We start from the raw sequence: 21,111 nt of genomic DNA on the forward strand, positions 1-21,111 counted from the left end.
TGTTCTTCATTTATTGTGTAGCAAGTGGTGTATTGGATTGGGGATACAGTTCAGTTGGCAGGGTGCTTGCTTAGCATGAATGACGTCCTGTTCAGTTCCTAGTTGCGCGCGCGCGCACACACACACACACACACACACACACACACACACACACACACACAGCACTCTAGAAAAAAAAGAGATTTGAATAAGGTCTTCTTAGTCTTTTCCTCCATGGTTGGCAAACAGTAGCTATTTAATTAAAACATGTTGAATAAATGAATGAGAATTATAATGTCCCATTATAATAGATATTCTTAAAAAAAAACCTGTTTCTAGTTCTACTTAACATTCTTACACACTTTTCATTTGAGACTAAAATAAATGTCCCCTTTGACTTACAAAATCCCATCCCTGCTCCTCTTAAGCCAGACCTAAAAATGCTCTATTTCAGAAACATTGCTACACCTACTGTATATTCTTAGAACAAGGCTTCCTGGGGTACTTTTGAAAGCAGGTAGCTGTGTGGAAATTCTGGAACAGTGGGGTGGTGGCTTTTCCCTCTTGCTCTCCACAGCTGACCTGTGGGATTCCGTGCCCTGCTCACTTTCTGTAGTTCTTCCATTCCCTCTCCAGAATGGCACTCAACATTTCCTTCTCCTCAAATTCCCTTCTGCTCTCCAAAATGTGCTGCCTTTGGGGAACTCAATCTACACTATTTATATGCAACCCCTGGGAACACTATACACATCCTGAGCACTTGGTACTCTTAGCAGGAGTGTTACGACGAGCCTGAGCTACATAAAAATATGTGCTTCCTGCTTCCTTCTCTTTCTTACACACCCTTCCACTAAAAGGAAAAGAAAAGTCACGATCAGCTTCTTCTACATGTGTTTAATTTATAGACAAATGGTTAGATATTAAAATCATTCCTTATCACAGCTGGGGAGATTGCTCAGTTTGTAAAAGAGCAATCCTGAGAACCTGAGTTAGACCCTCAGAATCCTTATCAAAAAACCCAAAAGAGGCATGATGGTGCCTGCTTGTCATCCCAGTGCTGGAAGGCTGGAAACGTAGATTCCCTGCTGTTTGCTGGCTAGCAAGCCTCGCACTGGCCAGCCATCCTAACCTATTTGACAAGTTCCAAGTAAGTGAAAGATGCTGGGAAAAAAATGGACTCCAGCTGAGGGATGATATCCAAAGTTGTCTCCTGACAGTGTGTGTCTGTGTGTGTACACAGACACGTATAGATATACAGATATATATGCACATACATGCACATATGGGAGTTTTCTAATTGGACAAAATATGACCCTAAACACAGTAGTTAACAACTGGATGGAATCTATTTCCATTAGCTCGGCACACTCTTTGTTGTTGTTGTTGTTGTTTGTTTGTTTGTTTTTGTTTTTTGAGACAGGGTTTCTCTGTGTAGTTTTGGTGCCTGTCCTGGATTTTGCCTCCCAAGTGCTGGGATTAAAGGCATGTGCCACTGCCACCCGGCTCTTGGCACACTCTTCAACACATGCACATGGAAGGACGAGTCTGTGTAGGCGAGAAGGAAAATTGCTGAGGTTTCCTAAAGCAGGAAGACTTTAATCCGTCCCACTCCCAAGTACAGTCTGATTACATGTGCTCCTAACTGTCTTCACAACACATTCTGCTGCTTTCTGCCCTACAGCATTCCAAGACACATTGACTTGATACTTGTTCTGGACAAAGAATTGCAATCCCATTCCATGATTCTTATTGCAGTCTCAGCAAGCTGTGGGAACTCAAAACACAAGAGACAAATAGAGGCATGAATTAATTATTTAGGAGCCTCTGCACTGGGGATTGTCATAATTACACTCAATGCTTTCCAGCAAGGACATATCAGCGTGCTTTGGGGGCAACACTGGCTGCTTCTCCAGCTCTTTCAGGGCCGATCTAGGGTAAATAAAAAGTGGTTTCCTCTGAGTAGAAATCCACATTGTACAGAGGGTAAGGTACCTTCCTCTCTAACCCAGTGTGGGACATAACAAATTTAACAATTAACCTCAAGGGCTGCTAAAGACTAGATTTATCTAAAAGCAAGAAGAATAACTAGCCTCAACAGGTCCGGGGTTAATATGATGGATGGGTGAGTCCAAACAGATGCTACATTACAAGTAAATCCCCAGTGACAAGAAGTTAATGGCATCTGATTTATTTCTGAAGAGAAGACAAGCTAGGGCAGGTATGAAAACTTATGCAAACCATACAGCTGTGTAATTCCTGTGCCGCCCTTAATTATTTCATATATTCCTAAATGGTCATGGCGGGGGGAAGGTTCATACCAGTTCTAAATGCATTTTTTCTTTCAATGCTTCACATGCTTTTTTTTTTTTCTTCTGGTCCTAGAGACTGAACCAGAGTTGTGTACACACTAGGCAAATTCTCTAAGATTGAGCCACACCTTAGTCCTTTATATCATTTTTTTTTAAAGATTTATCTATTTTTATCTGATGTGTAGAAGTGTTTCACCTGCATGTATGTATGTATGTGTGTCCCATGCATGTCTGGTGCCCACAGAGGCCAAAAGAGAGCATCTGACTCCTTGGAACTGGAGTCACAGACAGTTATGAGCCCCTGTACGGGTGCTGGGACCCAAACGTGGGTCCTCTGGAAGAGCCACCAGGGCTCTTGAGAGCTGAGCCATCTTTTCAGCCTCTGTATTTTGTATCTTTTTTTCCTCTTTGAGCCAGGGTTTCTCTGGATATCCCTGACTATTCTGGAATCATAGACCCACCTGCTTCTGTCTCCCAAGTGCTGGGATCAAAAGGGTGTGCTACCACCACCCAGCTTGCCCTTTGTGTTTGGAGACAGAGTCTTGCTAAATTTTTTTTTGGCCAATCTCAAACTTCAATTTGAGTATTCAACACCGTCCCATGTTCTGGGGCTATAGGTAATTGCCACCACACCTGCCTGTATTGGATAGGTTTTTAATAATATACCTTACTGAGATGTAATTCATTTATCATACAATTAACCTAGTTTAAGTATACAGTCCAATACAGTGCAACATCCATCGCCAGAAACCATTCCCATGGTCTAAAATTTGTCATCTCCCAATTACACCTTGTACCCTTTAGCAGTCATTTCCCATTTCTCCCCAACTTATCTTCCACACTGGACCTCAGCAACCACTGACCTGATTTCTGGATCTATAGATTCTCTGTTTTGTGATATGTTGTGTAAAGGAAACAGCACAATGTGTGCTATTCTTTAACTTAGTGTGTGTAATTTGTTCAATGTTTGTGCTGAAGCATGCTGAATAATATCCACTGTTCTGTTCCATACATTTTACTTACCTACTAGTCTCTCAACGGATACTAGGGTTGTTTCCAGGGTTTTCTGGTTTTTGTTTTTGCCTTTTACGTATACTACTGTGATGAAGATTTGGGTGCTGGTTCTTTAGTGGATGTAAACTTTCAGTTATCCAGAATATATGTCTAAGAGTGGAATTGTATTATTTGGTAACTTTAGGTGTAACTTTCTGAGGAATTAACAGTTTTCCACTACATCATTTTAAATCCCATTGGCAATACATGACAGTTCTAACTCTTCCTCCTCCTCCTCCTCCTCCTCCTCCTCCTCCTCCTCCTCCTCCTCCTCCTCCTCCTCCTCCTCCCCTTCCTTCTCATGCTCCTTGTGATGCTAGGAATCAACCCCAGGATCTTGTGCAAGCCAGGCAAGTACCTTAGCGCTGAGTTGTGTTCCCAGTCCCAACTATTCTACATTGTCTCCTCCATCCCCAAATTCTTTATTTTAACATGGACTGGGCTGATCTGTCAACATGGATTATTTCATGCATAACTATTGTAGTTGGTGTGAAGTGATATCTCATTATGGTTTTGATGTTTATTTTCCAACAAGTAAATATAAGCACCTTCCTTATGCACATCTGTTTTGGAAAAAGGTCTATTCAAACCTTTGCCCACTTTAAAATGGGCTATTTGTCTTTTTGTTATTGAATTCTTCATCTTTGGCCCAGTGTGTGTGTGTGTGTGTGTGTGTGTGTGTGTGTGTGTGTGTGTGTGTGTGTGTGTGTGTATTGGTTATAGGAAGAAAGACTGACTTCTCAGTTGGTCCTCCTGGAAATAAAGCTTCCATAACACAAAGTTGAGAGAGATGAAGAGGGTGGTGGCCTGTTTCTACTTTGAACAGACTGAACCTATGGGCTGGATTCCAGGTTGAGAGGGAATTCTGTGTATTACCCAGAGCACAGCACCCGCCAGCCAGAGTGAATTACCACCATACCTTGCTGGAGGAGGCTGGGGAGGTGAACTATGCTCGTATACCACACACCCTTGTCTTTCTTTCTGCAGTGTTACAGGTTACTTTGCATAAATACTTCTCTGTTTGCTGTGTTCCCTCAAGATAATATCCAGAGATAATTTTCACCACCTTTTGTTTTGTAAGCAGTGTGTGCACAGGCATAATTCTAGCAGCTGAGTCTTATTTGGATGATTTGCTCATGCCTGTGTGGTGTGTGCATGTGTCTGGAAGTCAGAAGACAATGTGTAGTGGGTGCCTCCCTGTATGGCTCCACGTTTTACTTTTTGAGACAGGGTCTCTCATTGAACCAGGAGCTTGCCCATTGGCTGGAATGGCCAGATAGAAAAGACTCCAGGATTCCCCTGTCACGGCCTCCCAGCTCTGGGATTACAGGCACATTCCGCTGTGTCTTTTTACTTAGGTGCTGAAGATTTGCACTTGGGTCCTCATGCTTGAATGTACTTAACTCTTTCAGCCATCTTTTCAGCCCCAAGTCCTATTTGGATAATTTGTAATGAAGACTGTAGATTTGGCGGCAAAAGTTACACTGACTTTGTTGGGTAAAGTTGGCCATAACGTATAAAGGATAATTTTATTTTAAAATTAGCAAGCGTAAATCGTAGGTTAAGAAAACCAGTGGGAGTTGAAGATTGGTTGAATTTCTACTTGCTATACAGTAAATTCTAAATGTCTGAGAATTTGCCTTAACTAACCATTCTTAATTTATTGCAGTTAAATTGTTTAGAGAGATTTGAAAAATGAGGCTGCATATCTCACACACAAGTTTGTTGTTAGTCTAAGCGATCCATATACAAAGTCATCACAGCTATTAAAAATCATGAAAATGGCTGGGTGGTGGTGGCACACACCTTTAATCCCAGCACTCCGAAGGCAGAGGCAGGCTGATTTCTGTGAGTTCGAGGCCAGCCTGATCTACAGAGAGAGTTCCAGGACAGTCAAAGTTACACAGAGAAACTCTGTCTTGAAAAATCAAAGAAAAATTTTAAAAATCATGAAAATGATGGCTACATTAAGAAAGAAACACAGGAATAAACCAGATGTGAAAACCAGTTTTCTGCACACATCATCTTAAAAGTTCTTTAGCAAAAATGGCTGCATATTTCTTAATATCTTTTTATTCAACATAACTTACTGCTGGTATAAAATCAAAGCAAACATCCCAATTTCCCTGATACATTTATTTGGACTTTAGGAGCTAATATTTAGATCTAACAATTTCTCAACTTCTGTATTGGCACATGGGCTGTGGTAATCTGTAGCCTGACAACCAGTTGAATGCCTTTCCAACTGAAACAAGTTTGCACTGACACTTATATCTAAAACCCTCTCCACCTGTTCTCCCCTGCTCCCCACGGATGCTATGGCACACATTACTCCACAGGTTGAAGATTTTGATTGCTTTCAACAATCACGTAAGCATCCCTGAGAAAAAACACTGGGCTTAATAATCAAGAGAAAATACTAAAATACATTCTTTGCTAGATATGCCTAATCTGCTGGCAGCTGACTGGTGTGCCCTTGCCTAAAGTAACTTATTGGGGAAAAAAAAGTAGATGGGCAGAGAACTAGACAAATATTACCACTAAGGAAGCCAAGCATACATCCTAAGACATTTCCCTGTATATTAATAAACCACACAAAGATGAATAATGAAAACAATGTAAAATACTTTTCTTCTGGCTGGGAAAGTTCCAATAATAAAGTTTGGCTTCTGTAGGGTAAAACGTCTTAGTTTTTCCAACATAGTAAATGCCAAGAGGACCCACTCAGTTCTTACGGTTGTAATGTGGTTAAATAATAAGCAGAGAAATTGCATTATAGCTCAGTTCTATTTCCCCCGCGAAGACAGAAATTCTGTTAGGAAAGCTTCTTTGGATTGGACGTATTTTGGAAGATACTTACCTCCTGCCTTTGGGTAAGCTTGGATGCTCTGGCTTCTTCCCAGCTGCTGTTAGCTTGCCACTGCTCCGGGAGCAGGGGAGGCTCCCAGAGTTAGGTGTTCGGGCCCCGCCCTCTGCTCTCCTGCTAAAACTCCAGTTCTGCCAAACTGATTCCGGTGATTAATAATTGACAAAAGGAAAACACTCTTACGCAAACTTGTGTCCAACCGCAGAGCTTGCAGCGATTCCTTCCAGAAGAGAATGCGGGGTTGCACCATTCCCCTCCCCCTTCGCTCTAAGGTCCCAACTTCCTATGCGCTGACACTCAGTCTTGGGGGATTGGGCTGTGTCCTCCGAGGAATGCAGCCTAGTGACTTCTACATTTTTAAAATTCGCTTTTCTGTATCCCGTTCGCACTTCTCTGGAGATTAGCCTCTCAGGAGGGGGCGCTTTCCCCCGCGTTGCTGGGGGGAACCGGGGCTCGGAGAGCAACCGAGGAGACCGAGGTGGCGCTGTCACCTCCGATTGCTGCAGTAAAACCCGGAGCCTAGGCAGAGATGGGGGGAGGGGGAGAGGGGTGTCACCCTCCCTCTGGTTTCGGCGGGGAGCTTCGACTCTACCCAAGGGGCACGTCTTTTGGTAGTGGTGCTGATGGGGGGGATGGGGAGGAGAAGGAGGGTGGGAGGAGAGGGGGAGAAGGAGGAGGAGAAGGCAGCGGCGATGGCAGAAAAACAGTAGGTGCCAAGGTGAGCACTCTAGGGCTTTAACCAATGCTCAGAGGTTGCCTGTCGACATTCGTCCGTCTGCAGACTCGGATGAACGGCAAAGGGGCCCGGGTGTACGCGGAGCAAGGCTGCAGTCTGAAACTCGGCGTCCGGCAGCGAAGTGAGCCCCGGGGTCGCGCCCCGGCAGCGGTCCGCCTACCGTTTGTCAAAGAGCAAGGGAATTAAACCAACCACTTTAGCACCGGCAGCTAAATTCCGGTGCCTTGGAATCAGTAAAACAATCCCTCCTCCTCCCAATACGGTCACCTTCCCCCAGGTGGCAGGAAGGTTATGGTTGAAAAACTGCTCCCACCCTTCCCCGGGGGCGGAAAGAGGTAGGAGGACCGTGCCTGGGGAACTTGTGTGGGTTCACTCACAAGTGCAGGGGATTATTCATTTGCAGACGACTGCGGCCGGAGGACAGATTGGGAAAAGGGGCCGGCAGGCGACCCGGTGCCGCAGAGACGCACAGAGCGGCTCCGGGGCAGGCGTGCCCTTCGCGCAGCATCTCCACTGGAAACCCGCAGCCAGCCGTGATCGATCTCTCTCTTCTCCATCCTAGGCAATTCTTGCATCTGACTCCGTGACTGCTCGCTAAGGGCTCAGAGGGCCTGGATATCCTCATCCTACATATCCGATCGAGATTTTTTTCTGTCCAAGATCCAGGGGCGTCCGGGGACGGAAGCCTCTCGATTAATGAATGTTTGGGCTGCATCTGCCATTCAGCTTCCACTCCAGGAGGGGGAGGCATCCTAGGCTCCACTGGGCTGATGGTGCTGAAGCGCAAATTTGAGCTACTGGCAGCTTTCCGCTCTTTCTCACAACACACTTTCAGCAGGATGGGAGCGCCAAAGCTACGCAGAGGGAGCCTTGCGCTATTGGGCGGCGGTGTCTCCTTGCAGGAAGCGGGGTGTCCCCCAAAGCTGAAGGTGGTTGGGGGCTGGGAAAGGAGTCAGTAAAACACATGCCCCATGCTTGCTGTTTCTTCCAGCTATCACTCCTTTCAGGTCTTGTAAATAGAACTTTTATTTCTTAATCACTTTATGTTGGCCACATTTCTTATCTCTTGGCTTCTCCTGACACACCTTGGAATGTTTGCAGGGCAGACATAACTTACGGCTATAGAGGGGGAAATAGAGGTTCAGAGAAATGTTCTTACAGTTTCGGGATCGTAATAGATTCCCTAGGCCTCTCACTAGACTAGCGATTCTCAACCTGTGGGGCGTGACCCCCTTTGGTTGAATGACCCTTTCAGGGGGGTCACCAAAGACCATCGGAAAACACAGACACACTCGCATTAAAATTCATAACAGCAGCAAAGTTACAGTTATGAAGTAAACAACCACAGTAATTTTATGGTGGGGGCTCACAACAACATGAGGAACTCTAGTAAGAACTCACAACATTAGGAAGGTGGAGAACCACTGCTCTAGCCTGGGACACCACCTCCACGTCACCGCGCATCTGTGGAAAAGGAGACATAGATCTTCCTGCCAAAAGCTCGTGAAATGAGTACCATTTGCAACTACTTTACATAGACGTTGGAGGAAACTGCTGGCAAACCGTCCAGACCACTAAACACGCTATTTTACAAAAGGTACAGAAGTACAACTTCATGTATATCTGGACACCTCCCAAGAAGAGAAAATATTGTCTATGTGTGCCATATGAACACAGATAACACTGACAAAGATCATCACAACTTGAAAGACAGATCACTGAAACTGTATCACTCTTCAAAATACAATAAGGATAAAATTAGCAAAATAAAATTCCCCTAATTGATACACAGTTAGAAATCTGGATTAAACAGGAGTGGTGGTACATACCTGTAATTCCAGCATTGGGAAGTAGAAGCAGGGCAGTTAGGAGTTCAAGTTCATCTTCAGTACACAAGATCTAGGCCAGCCTGGGCTAAATGAGACACAGTTTCAAAAAATAAACCCAATCAAACAAGTAATAATAATAAAGAAGTAAACCTAGACCAAACACAAAGGGAACAATTACAAACTCTAAGTTTATTATTTTAGCCTTTCAAATTGAAAAGGCACAATGTGGGAATATTTGATACATATGTGCAGTTTGTAAAGATCAAATCAGGACAGTTAACATTTCCACCTCCGTAACTTAAAATAAAAATCTTTTATTAATATGCAATAATCATAAATTTTATGGGGTACAGTGTGATCAGAAACAGTAAGTCTTGGGATTGGAGAGATGATTCAGTCTGGAACGTTCTTGCTATGCAAACAGGAGGACCTGAGTTCACATCTCCATCACCCATGTTAAAAAAAAAAAAAGTTGGACCTTGCAGTACACCTGTAACCCTGGGAGACAGAAACGGGAGGGTGGGGGACTCGGCACTTGCTAGCCAGCCAGTTAAGCCGAATTGATGAGCTCCAGGTCCTGGGAGGGACTATGTCTCAAAAAGGATGTGAAAATCAGTGGAAGAACATGCCAGAACTCAGACCCTGACTCCCCATGTGTGTGTACACATGTGCACACACATACATACCAACCACACACTGGGGTGTGTATGTGCGTGACGTTAGTAAGTAGAGACAACGCATAACCTCAGCGGAGGCCATTAAACAACCCACCTTCAGCTGGTGTTTTGTTGCCCATGAAGAGCTTTGATCCTGGTGCTAGTTCCTGGAACTTGTGAGTTCACCAGGGGCTCACACCACAGCTTATGCATCAGAACAGGAGATTTGAGGAGCCAGGAAAAACTGTCTAGAGCACAACAGTTTAAAACTATATACCTTCTCATACCATTCTGCTCCTCGGCCCCATGGAACTGGTATTATAAATAAAATAAAATAATTACTAATAAAAATATAAAGAAATTAGTTATATCAGCTGAACCTTAATTTTTTTTTGACAGACTCTCCCTCTGTAGCTCTGGCTGGCCTGAAGCTCTCTGTGTAGACTAGACTGGCCTTGAGCTCACTGAGATCTGTCTGTCTGCCTCTACATCCTGAGGCACTCAGGCCTTTTTAAAAAAATTATGTTCATTTACTTACATGGGAGGGGTTGGAGTGAACACATGTGCACACTATGCATGTATATGGAGCTGATTATCATGCTTGGCACCAAGGACTTTACACACGTAGCCATCTCTTTCTGGACTATAACTGACCATTTTGTGACAGCATTTTCATTGTCTTATAAAGTAGCTGACACATAATAACTAGAGAATATATACCACTGGAGTAGAGAACCTTAAAAAAATATTTAAAAAAAAATCACTGGGATGATACTCCTCAGGCAAGCTGTGAAATTGGAGGCCAGATGTTGATCACTTTTTACAGCTCTGATTTATGTTGTTTGGAATGCCTTTGGAATTAAGGTTCCAGGAAGGAGGGAGGCAGGCTATGTGAGAATTCATTTAAAACTACTCCATTTCTGGTGTTGATTTCTGCCTGGTTTTCATTTATGTTGTTGTGCTAAAATACTCAACTTAAAGTGACTTGATGGGTGGAGATTTATTTGTCTTACAATTCCTGGTGACAATTTATTGTTGAGGGGAGGTAGAGGCAGGAACTTCAGTAACCATCACATCTACAGTCAAGAGTAGAGAGAAATGAGCACTTAGAAGTGACTTCTCTTGATTTCTTATATACTACATAGTTAAATATGCCCTGCTTAGGGGATGGTATTGCTCGCAATGAGCTAGATTCCTTGCATTAATTATCAAGACAATTCTCCACAGACACGTCTACAGGTAAACATGATCTATTCAGTTCCTCAGTTAGGCTCTCTTCTTAGATTATTCTAAGCTGTGACAAGTTGATATTTAAAACTTACCATCATAGGCACCAACTCTACAGGCTTCTTTCTACACATGGTCATGCTTCTAGGCAGCAAAGTTCAGGCACAAAAATGTGTGTTTTCTGAAGCTTCCAGACCTGACAATGGTGGCATGGTAAGACAGTCATGGACTTCTTTGGAGCAAACCAGATATCGGTTCAAATCCCCATCTTTTTAGTAACTAGATCTGCAATCTAAAACACGTCATCCCAGTATCTCTGTCCTTGGTCTTCTCAATTATGAAGTAAGAGTGATGCTGAGTTCATAAGGTTCATTTGAACATAAAATACTGTTTACAAAGGCTGTACATACCTGATATTGCCTCCCCACATTGATTCTAGTTCCTCAGGTATTCATGTGCTTAGACTGAGATGCCTTTTATCATGGACAAATCTTAACCCTCAAGACTTCTAGAATTTAGTAATAGATAAGGATCACACTGATAATAAGAGATAGAAGTTTGTCCCAAAAACTGAAAAATAAGAATTCCATCAATAGGCCAGTGTGGTTGTAAGAGATTCATCATCTGTCTTAGTGATGGTTTCTATTGCTGTGAAGAGACATCATGACCACAGCAATTTTTATAAAGGAAATAATTTAATTGGGGCTGGCTTACAGTTCAGAGGTTTAGTCCACTGTCATCATGGAAGGAAGAATGGTGATATACAGGCAGACATGGTGCTGGAGATGTAGCTGAGAGTTCTTTGTCTGGATTAGTAGGCAGCAGAAAGACAGTGACACTGGGCCTACCTTGGACTTCTGAAACTCCAAAGCCCACCCTCAGTAATACACTTTCTCTAACAAAGCCACACTTCCTCCAACAAAGCCAAAAGTCCTAACAATGCCACTCTCTGTGAGCCTATGGGGGCCATTTTCCTTTAAACCACCACATTCTACTCCCTGCCCCTATGGGCTCGTAGCCATATCATAAGGCAAAAAAGAATTCAGTCCAATTTCAAAAGTCCCCATAGTATATCAGTTTCAACTCTGTTTAGAAGTCCAAAATCTCTTCTGAGACGCATGGCAATCTCTCAACTGTAACCCCTATAAAATCAAAATAAAAAAGCAGGTCACATACTTCCAATATATATAGGCACAGGACATGCATTACTGTTTCAAAAAAAGGAATAGTGAGAAAATACTGGACTGAAACAAGACCAAAAACCAGCTGGGCAAACTACAAACTCTGCATCTCCGTGTCTGATGTCAAAGTGCTCTTCAGATTTCCAACTCCTTTCAACTTTGTTGACTGGGACACAATTCTTTTTTTTAGGCTGGTTCCACTCCCTGTTAGCACCTTTCCTTGGCAGTTATCCCATGACTCTGGCATTTCTAACATCTTGGGGTTTCCAAGGCAATCCAGGCTTCACTTTCACAGCTTTCCACAATGGCCTCTGTGGACCTCTATGCAGGGACACCCCTGACACAAGCCTCACTTCCCTAGTTGCAGAGGGAGATTCCATAATGCCTTTCTTAACTTTAAAGTCAGAGCCCTACGACTGAAGCTGCCAAGTTCTGCTGTCTGCTGGGGCTGCAACATGGCCCCCTCATTTAAAGACATTTTCTTTCATCAGCTTTCTGTTTTGGATGGTTTCCTTCTGAGTGTTGAGATTAAAGGTGTGCACTACCATACCCGTCCCTATGTTTTTCTTTAATTCCTTTTCACAAGTTGGAAGCTTAGCTGGGTGGAGTCTTGCTCTGAGCTCACCACTCCCTTTATTCCACTTAGCATCAGGGTTTTCTTTAATCTGTTTACACTTCCTCTTGCTCCTTTTCTCTTCTACCTGTACATTTTGTGTTTTTCCTTGCTCAGCTTTCTCCTTCTCATTATAGATATGAGTAAGACTGGCCACTAATAACTCCACAACACAGTCAACCAACAGTAGGCTGTTTTGAAATCTCCTCTGCAAACACAATTAATCCAAACTCATCAATTTAACCTCAGGCAGATGATTTTTGGATAAGGGCAGAAAGCAGACACATTATTGGCCATCACAAGGTTTGTCTCTAGGCCATATACTAATATTACTCTCCTCTGAAGCCTTTGAGCCAGTCCCCCATAGTTCAAATCACCCTCTGCACCACCATCTTCCATGTTCCTGCTAGGATGGTCCATTAAGCCCCAATTAAAATGTCCAATCACTTTTTCAGTCCAAAGTCCCAAAGTGTTATATATTCCTCTAAACAAAAGCATGCTCCGGTCATTCATAGCAATACCCTAGTCCCTGCTATCAGCTTCTGTCTCACTTAGGGTTTTTATTGCTGTGAAGACATACCATGACCGCAACAACTCTTATAAAGGAAAGAATTTAACTGGGGCTGGTTTACAGTTCAGAGGTTTAGTCCATTGTCATCATGGCAGGAAGCAAGGTGGCACACAGGCAGACATGGTGCTGGAGAGGTAGCTGAGAGTTCTACATCTGGATAAGCAGACAGCAAGAAGAGAGAGACACTGGGCCTGGCTTGAGCTTTTGAAACTCCAAAGCCTGCCCCAGGGATGCACTTTCTTCAACACCTACTCCTACAAGACTACACACCTCCCAATAGTTCCACTCCATGTCAGTTTGTGGAATATTCCCTCATTTTCTCTACTATTAGTCTTTCTCATCTGTTTTCCCCTTTCACTCTCTCTTGAGACAGGTATTTAAGTAGTTAAGGCTTCTCTTGAACTTCTGATTTTCCTGCATTTACTGACTGAATTTTGGGATTACAGGGATATGCCTCCAGGCCCATCACTAATCATTTATTCTAGACATTTTATCTGTACACCTTTTAAGTACAGGTATAGTTCTAAATTCTTTGATAGAGTATAACTACCGTAATTTTCATGACAAAAATTAGAATATGAAAACATGCATGAGCATGATCCCTATCCAGATGACAGTATTTGGTTAAATCAATAAAAATGTCCAGGGTAGAGTAACATGATTGTAGAGTGGAAAAATACATATTTTCGTGTTTTAGCATGGACTTTTAACTCATATTCAGAATATATTTTTCTTTGTGTCTGGATTTAAGCTATAGCTTTAATTTTTATTTTATGCCATACATTCCTTAATGCTTGGGCAACTTAAGAGGATTTGTGGTTGAAGTTTTGAAGCTTGGAAATACAACTAGAACATTTTGTCACTAATTTGAAATTTCTTTTCAAGAACTGACACATTAAAAAAAAAGACCTTCGCCAGGGCGGTAGTGACACATACCTTTAATCCCAGCCCTCGGGAGGCAGAGGCAGGAGGATCTCTGTAAGTTCGAGGCCAGCTTGGTCTACAGAGTGAGTTCCAGGACAGGCTCCAAAGCTACACAGAGAAACCCTGTCTTGAAAAAAAAATTTTTTTTGTTGGTCAGGCAGTGGTAGCGCATGTCTTTAATCCCAGCACCCTGTCTCGAAAAAAAAAAAAAAAACCAAAAAAAACAAAAACAACAAACAAACAAACAAACAAAAACCACCTTAAATATTGATCTTGGCAACAAAAAGTGTTACAACCCTATTTTTGTCCTTGATGACATTTTTTTTTCTCTATTGAAATAGATAATACCATTCAGAGAAATTGAACTCTGTATATACAATGGTCTAACCTGTGCACAAGGTCATGTATTTGATTAACTAGCTGTTTCTCTGGATGGTAGAGTGTTAAGTGATTGTTATCCACATTTTAAAAACACTTCTATTGTTTTCATATGTGTGTGCCACTTTACTAATCAAAGATGTTATTCCTTTCAATCCCATTAGCAATGAAATGATGGCATTATCTACTCCAATTTATCAATTCTTGAAAAGAAATTTACCTTAAAGCAGTTTGACTCTATTGTGAATAATGCAAACATAAACATTATTGGATTTTTAAACTCCTGGTGGTCATACTTATATCTGATTATTATTTCTAAAATTCTTACTTATTTATCATTTTATATGTATGGATGTATTGCCTTTATGTATGTCTGTGTGCCACTTGTACACCTGATGTTTATGGAGGCCAGAAGAGGGTGTCGCAGCCCCTGGGATTGGAATTACTGAGGTTGTGAATCACCAGTTAGGTGCTGGGAATCAAACCTGGATCCTTTGGAGGAGCAGCCAGTGCTCTTGACTGTTGAGCCACCTCTCCAGCTCTTATGCTAAATTACTGGTACTCATGTTGCCTTGTTGAGTGATATCATACTTTTTATTGTGGAACAAGAACACACCTCAAAATTTATCATCACATCTGCCTTAGTTTGGGTTTCTATTGCTGTGATGAGATACCATGACCACGGCAACTCTTATAAAGAAAACCATTTAATCAGAGCTGGCTTACAGTTCAGAGGTTTAGTCCATTACCATGATGGCAAGTGGCATGAAGGCAGACCTGGTGCTGGAGAAGGAGCTGAGAGTCCTACATCTTGATCTGCAGGCCACAGAAGGAGACTGCCACACCAAGTGTATCTTGAGCATATAAGACCTCAAAGCTGCCTCCACAGTGACACACTTCCTCCAACAAGGCCACACCTCCCAATAGTGCCACTCCTGACCAAGCATTCAAACACATGAGTCTGTGCGGGTCATCCCTATTCAAACCACCATACCTTCTATTTAAAAATATGCAATTCAGTAGTATTTTATCTGTTTTTCATGATGTGCAACTGTCATCACAGTCTATCTCTGGAGTTCTTTTTTATCTAATAGAACTGAAATTCCATACCCATTAAATGACAGCTTCCTGTTCTTTCCTCTAGCTCCATGCAACTCCCATTCTATTTTCTGGTGGTATGATTTTGAGACTCCAACTGATTCATGGAAGTGTAATCACACAGCATTGTCTTTTGGAGGGGCTGGATTATTTCACCACACAAAATGCCCCCAACTTTCAGACACATTAGAATATTTGCAAGGATGAAAAGTTGTATAATATTCTGCTGGGTGTGCATACTACATTGTGCTTATTCACTCACCCCCAGTAGATGCCAAGATGCACATTTATGCCCATTGATGTACCAGTAAGTGGATCAGTTACCACTGTTAGAGGAGGTTCCAGGCAGTTCAAAACTGAATCATATTGTGGCTGATCCAAGATCTTGAGTAAGTTACTGGAATAAATGACTTTATCTTGGTTTCCTTTTGGCTCCTATGAGAAAAGTCTTACTGGGATCCCATATCTATTTTGCTTTCTCAGAGTAAGTGGGTAGTTTTGTTTCTCTGTAAGATGTAAACCTATCCTTTCATAGCCATCTTGTTACAAAGATGCATCTGATAACTCTATTAGTGATAATTATTTTGTTTTAGTTTCTATCAGCGTGGAATTTTGATGTCATTTATTACAAAATTCTGTTGGATTAAGAAAACTCAAAGAGGAAACTTGTAGTGGTTTATGCCTTTGACCTCTTGGCTAACCTCAAAGGAAAGAATGATACAGATGATGATGAGGAGGAGGAGTATGGTGGTTGGATGATGATGATAACAACTAACAGTGATTTAACCACCAAGAGTTTTACAAATCCTCTTTCCCTTGTGGGTTTTCAGGGAAGATGGTTTTAATCTCATTTTCATGGACAATAACCAAAGAACCAGAGAGCTGGACTCTGAAGCCCTTCTTTTTGGTGCTCTGTTGAATCCTTCTAATGATGCTTCCATTTCATGCATCAGTCTCTTGATATTTCTCTCTCAGAAAGAGTGGCTGTGTTGTGGTTACTAAGACAGTAAGTGTTGCAGCCAAACTTTCTTGAAAACAAACTCTGAAAACAAAGAAAATGTAAATCCTCTTAAGGCTTCAGTAAACCTGTTACCTATATAGATATATACGAAATTCATTAACTTCTTAGCATGGTCACACATGAAGCTGGTGAAAGAGCCTGGCATTGGCACCCCTCTGGTAAGTGCCCATGGCTCTTTTGAGAGCTTGTGGTGACATGTGTAAGGCAGTTAGGGAGAAATCTGTCCTCGGTGCTATGCATCAGAGGAAACACAACAGTCTCACCTCTCCCAAAAAACTTTTTATTTGTTTGTTTGTTTTGTGTTTTCAAGACAGGGTTTCTCTGTGTAGCTTTGCTCCTTTCCTGGAACTCACTCTGTAGCCCGGGTTGGCCCTGAACTCACAGAGATCCGCCTGGCTCTGCCTCCCAAATGCTGGAATTAAAGGTGTGCACCACCACTGTTTGGCCCAAAGACTTTTTTTTTTTTTTTTCCGTTTTTCGAGACAAGGTTTCTCTGTGTAACTTTGTGCCTTTCCTGGATCTCGCTTGGTATCCCAGGCTGGCCTCGAACTCACAAAGATCTGCCTGCCTCTGCCTCCCAAGTGCTGGGATTAAAGGCGTACGCCACCACTGCCCAGTGGCCCAAAGACTTTTTAAAATGGCAGTTGATTAAAAAAAACCTTCAGACTTTGAAATTAGTATAAATAAAGTAGAATTCCTGTTTAAAAGCTTCATTGCATTTTATTGATGTGTGTGTGTGTGTGTGTGCGTGTGTGTGTGTGTGTGTATGTGTGTGTGTATGTGTGTGTGCGTGTGTGTGTGTGTGTGCGTGTGTGTATGTGTATATGTGTGTGTGTGTGTATGTGCGTGTGTGTGTGTATGTGCGTGTGTGTGTGTGTATGTGCGTGTGTGTGTGTGTGCGTGTGTGTGTGTATGTGTATGTGTATGTGTGTGTATGTGTGTGTGTGTGTTTGTGTGTGTATGTGTGTGTGTATGTGTGTGTGTGTATGTGTGTGTGTGTGTGTGTATGTGTGTGTGTGTATGTGTGTGTATGTGTGTGTGCGTGTGTGTGTGTGTGTGTGTGTATGGTGTGGTGTGGTGTGGTGTGTGTGTGTGTGTGTGTGTGTGTGTGTGTGTGTGTGTGTGTGTGTGTGTGTGTGTGTGTGTGTGTGTGTGAGATGCATAGTAGGAGTCATTTCTCTTCTTCCACTGGGTGGAACTAGGAGATTGTCAGGTTTGGCAGCGGGTACCATTACCCACTTAGCCATTCCCTGGCTCAGGATTCCTAATATGAGAGAGAAAAGGGGGGTTGGGAGGCTGGCAGGGGAAAGCAAAACTCTCAAATTCTGAAATCCGGTAAAAAATCTAACCACTGTGCTTTAGGTGTGTAAACAGGCCCCTTCCCAAACAAACACACTTTGCCTATCCTTTGAGAACAGGCCAACTGCTTCTATGAAGACTTTGATTTAGAGGCCACATTTCTGATCGGTTTTCTGTCTTTCATGGGTTGGAGTGAAACCCCTGTTATAATTAGTGTCTGTGTGAGACAGGGAAGAATCCAGTCCTACTATTTGACAGTTCTGCCTAGTGAGTGGCTTGTGTTCTACGAATCAGCTTCTCTAACTCTCCGGTACCATAAGAATTCATAGCCACTCTATTGTCCTGACATTTCTCTGTGGAGAATGTGGCATTTAGTGGAAAGTTATTATTTTAATTCCTGTCAAATTAAGCTTTCAGGTCAGTGTTACTATTTGGGATGAAAAGAGCAAACATGGAATAGAAGTAAGAAATAAAACACAAGGCATCAAGAGAATTTAGCCTTAGGATCCCACACTGAGCTAGCTGTCATCACTTTGGAATATTCTCATGATGACCAAAAGAAACTCCATGCTCACAAGCTGTCATATCACATCCCCCCACCTGTACTCCCAACCATCAATCTACTTTTGGTCTGTATGGATTTGTGTATTCTGGAAATTTAGTATAAATGCTCTTTGGGGGATGAATTCTTCAGCTTAGTGTCTTATTTTCAAGGTTCATTGATGTGGTATTGTGCATTGGTACTTCATCCCTTCTCAGGTTGCATGATAGTTCATTCATGCACCAGAACTGTATTTTTCTTATCAATTTCAATGTTGACAGGTGTTTGCCACTTTCAGGCTTAAGAATAGCATGACCTGAACATTTACATATATGCTTTTGTGTGAACATGTGTTTTGACTTCTCTTTGATGTTCTAAGTCATATGCTAAAGCTGTTTAACTTTTGACATCTTGCCAAATGGCTTTTCTAAGATGATGATACTATATCTGCATTGCTACATGTTGTGAAGTTTTGGTTATTCTACCTCATAGTTAACTATGGTGCTTCAGCACCCATAGGCTCATAGATTCAAATGTTTAGTTACCAGGAACTGGCACTAATTTGAAAGGATTAGAAGGATTAGCCTGTGTGGCCTTGTTGGAGGAAGTGTGTCACTAGGGGTGGGTTTTGAAATTTCAAAAGCCCATGTGGAGCCCAGAGACTCCCTCTGCCTTTGGATCAGGATGTAACTCTCAACTACATTCCAGCACCGTGGCTGACATGGCAGACACGGTGCTCCCACCATGATGATAATGGACCAAGCTCCTGAAACTATAAGCCAGCCCCAATTCAATCTCTTACAAGAGTTGTTGTGGTCCACTGGGCTCTCTGAATGAGGGTGACAGTTGTGTGGCTTGATCTGCTTGTGGGTCCCCTGGCACTGTGACCAGAACACATCCCAGGTACATGAACTGGCTTTTTAGAGCCCATTCACTATGGTGGGTGTCTTACTCAGTCTTGATGCAGGGGAGATGGGCTTGGTTCTGCCCCAATTTGATATGCCAGCCTGTGAAGCAGTGTGCTTGTGGAGGTCAGAGACCAACTGGTAGGAGGAGTCATTCTGTCGTTCCATCTTGGTAAGAGAAGATATTTATTTTTTCTGGTTCACTTTCTTTATTTTTTTTCTGTTTTTTTGAGACAGGGTTTCTCCGTGTAGCTTTGCGCCTTTCCTGGAACTCACTCGGTAGCCCAGGCTGGCCTCAATCTCACCCAGTGCTTTCTGGGCAGGCAGGCCTGCAGGCTCCTGGGCTGTGCTGCTGTCTTTCTCTGTCGCCCCAAGAGTCCTGGGACTACAACCATGCTCACTGAATCCAGCTTGTTCACACAGGTTCCAGGCCTCCAACTTGACTTATCAGAGGATTGTGCAGCAAGCACTTTTACTAACTGAGCCATCTCAGAAGCTCTAGACTGTGAAGTTTTCTTGGACCTGCCTGGCCCATGGTCAGGACAAATCTCTCTCACCGGCCAGTCCCGCAGTGCTTGGACCCAATCAAACACACAGAGACATATATTACTTATAAACTGTATGGCCGTGGCAGGCTTCTTGGTATCTAGTTCTTATATCTTAAATTAACCCACTTCTATAAATCTATACCTTGCCCCATTGCTTGTGGCTTACCAGTATCTTACATCATGTTTCTCATGGCGGTGGCTGGCATCATATCTCCCTCTGCTTCAGCCTTCCCACTTCCTCTCTCCTAGTCCCGCCTGTACTTCCTGCCTAGCTACTGGCCAATTAGCACTTTATTTATCAATCAATCATCCATAGCACTAGATCTTTCTTTTATAAACAGAGCTTTTGCAGTTTTTAGTTTAAAGTCCTTGCACTTTTGGTAAACTATTATTTGAAACTCCAAATCTGAATGAACTGTAGCTAATCTCAGGAACCATATTGTAGTTAACCCTGTGTTTTTCTCTCTAGTTTAATATTGAGCTTGGGTCTTAAATTGTGGTTGGAAATCTGTATGCTTGATGAAGTGATTTGAAAATATTCATAGAAAATTCACAGTAACATTTCTGTTTTTACTCTTGCACACCATTAAGAAAACAAAAAAAGCATTAACCCCATTTGATAAGAAATGTTACTGATGAAGACAAAAAGGTTAATTTTCATGGTCAAAAGGCATTAAATCAATGTCAAACTAAAAAACAACAACAACAACAGTACAATTCAACATTTTCCCTGGTATTGCAGTAATTTCAATTTCTTTTAATCTGAAAGGACACGGAGAGGGTCACAAGGAAAGAGGGGGTGATACTAAGTGATTTTTATTGAAAAAAAATGCACATCACCATATCATCCAGGCCCTTTATGGCTAAAAGAAGGGTTTCACTCAAGAGATGTCTATCTTTCTAGAATTTCTAAATTGGTAAAGCATTTAGAAAGGAAATGTGAAAGTTATTTTCATGCCACACACCACTGACATTGAAGAGAACACATTGGAAGCTCACCAAATGAAAGCTGAGTTCTGATTCCCAGAAAGGAAGTTAGAGAAGGTACTTCCGGACTCTATTTTCTGCTCACATGTTCAGGGCAGGCAATCTCTTCAGCATAACTCAGTGGTTGAGACCCCCTTGGGGGGGTCAGATATCAGATATTTCATTATGATCCATAACAGTAGCAAAATTACAGTTATGAAGCAACAATGAAATAATTTTATGGTTGGGGGTCACCACACAATGTGACTGTATTGAAGGGTTGCAGCATAAGGAAGGTTGAGAAGCCCTGATGTAACTCATCACCCTCCTAGAATGGCATCTCTATTCTTGGTAAGAGCTCAGTGCCCTGGTTTGACTCTGGTTGAACATTTGATAGGAATCCCAGAGTGG

General features: G+C 42.4%; 1 protein-coding gene across 1 annotated transcript in view; it reads right to left on the reverse strand.

Moving 5' to 3' along the window:
• Positions 1-7,759, reverse strand: part of Sptssb (serine palmitoyltransferase small subunit B) — a 30,457-nt gene extending 22,698 nt beyond the window's left edge. Inside the window, exon 1 of the mRNA XM_036191533.1 lies at positions 6,202-7,759. The gene's annotated coding sequence lies outside the window, so the exon portion shown is untranslated. The remainder of the gene's footprint in view (positions 1-6,201) is intronic.
• Between the last annotated feature and the right edge of the window lie 13,352 nt (positions 7,760-21,111).

Source organism: Onychomys torridus, chromosome 6, assembly GCF_903995425.1.
Source record: "Onychomys torridus chromosome 6, mOncTor1.1, whole genome shotgun sequence".
Classification (NCBI taxonomy): Eukaryota; Metazoa; Chordata; class Mammalia; order Rodentia; family Cricetidae; genus Onychomys; species Onychomys torridus.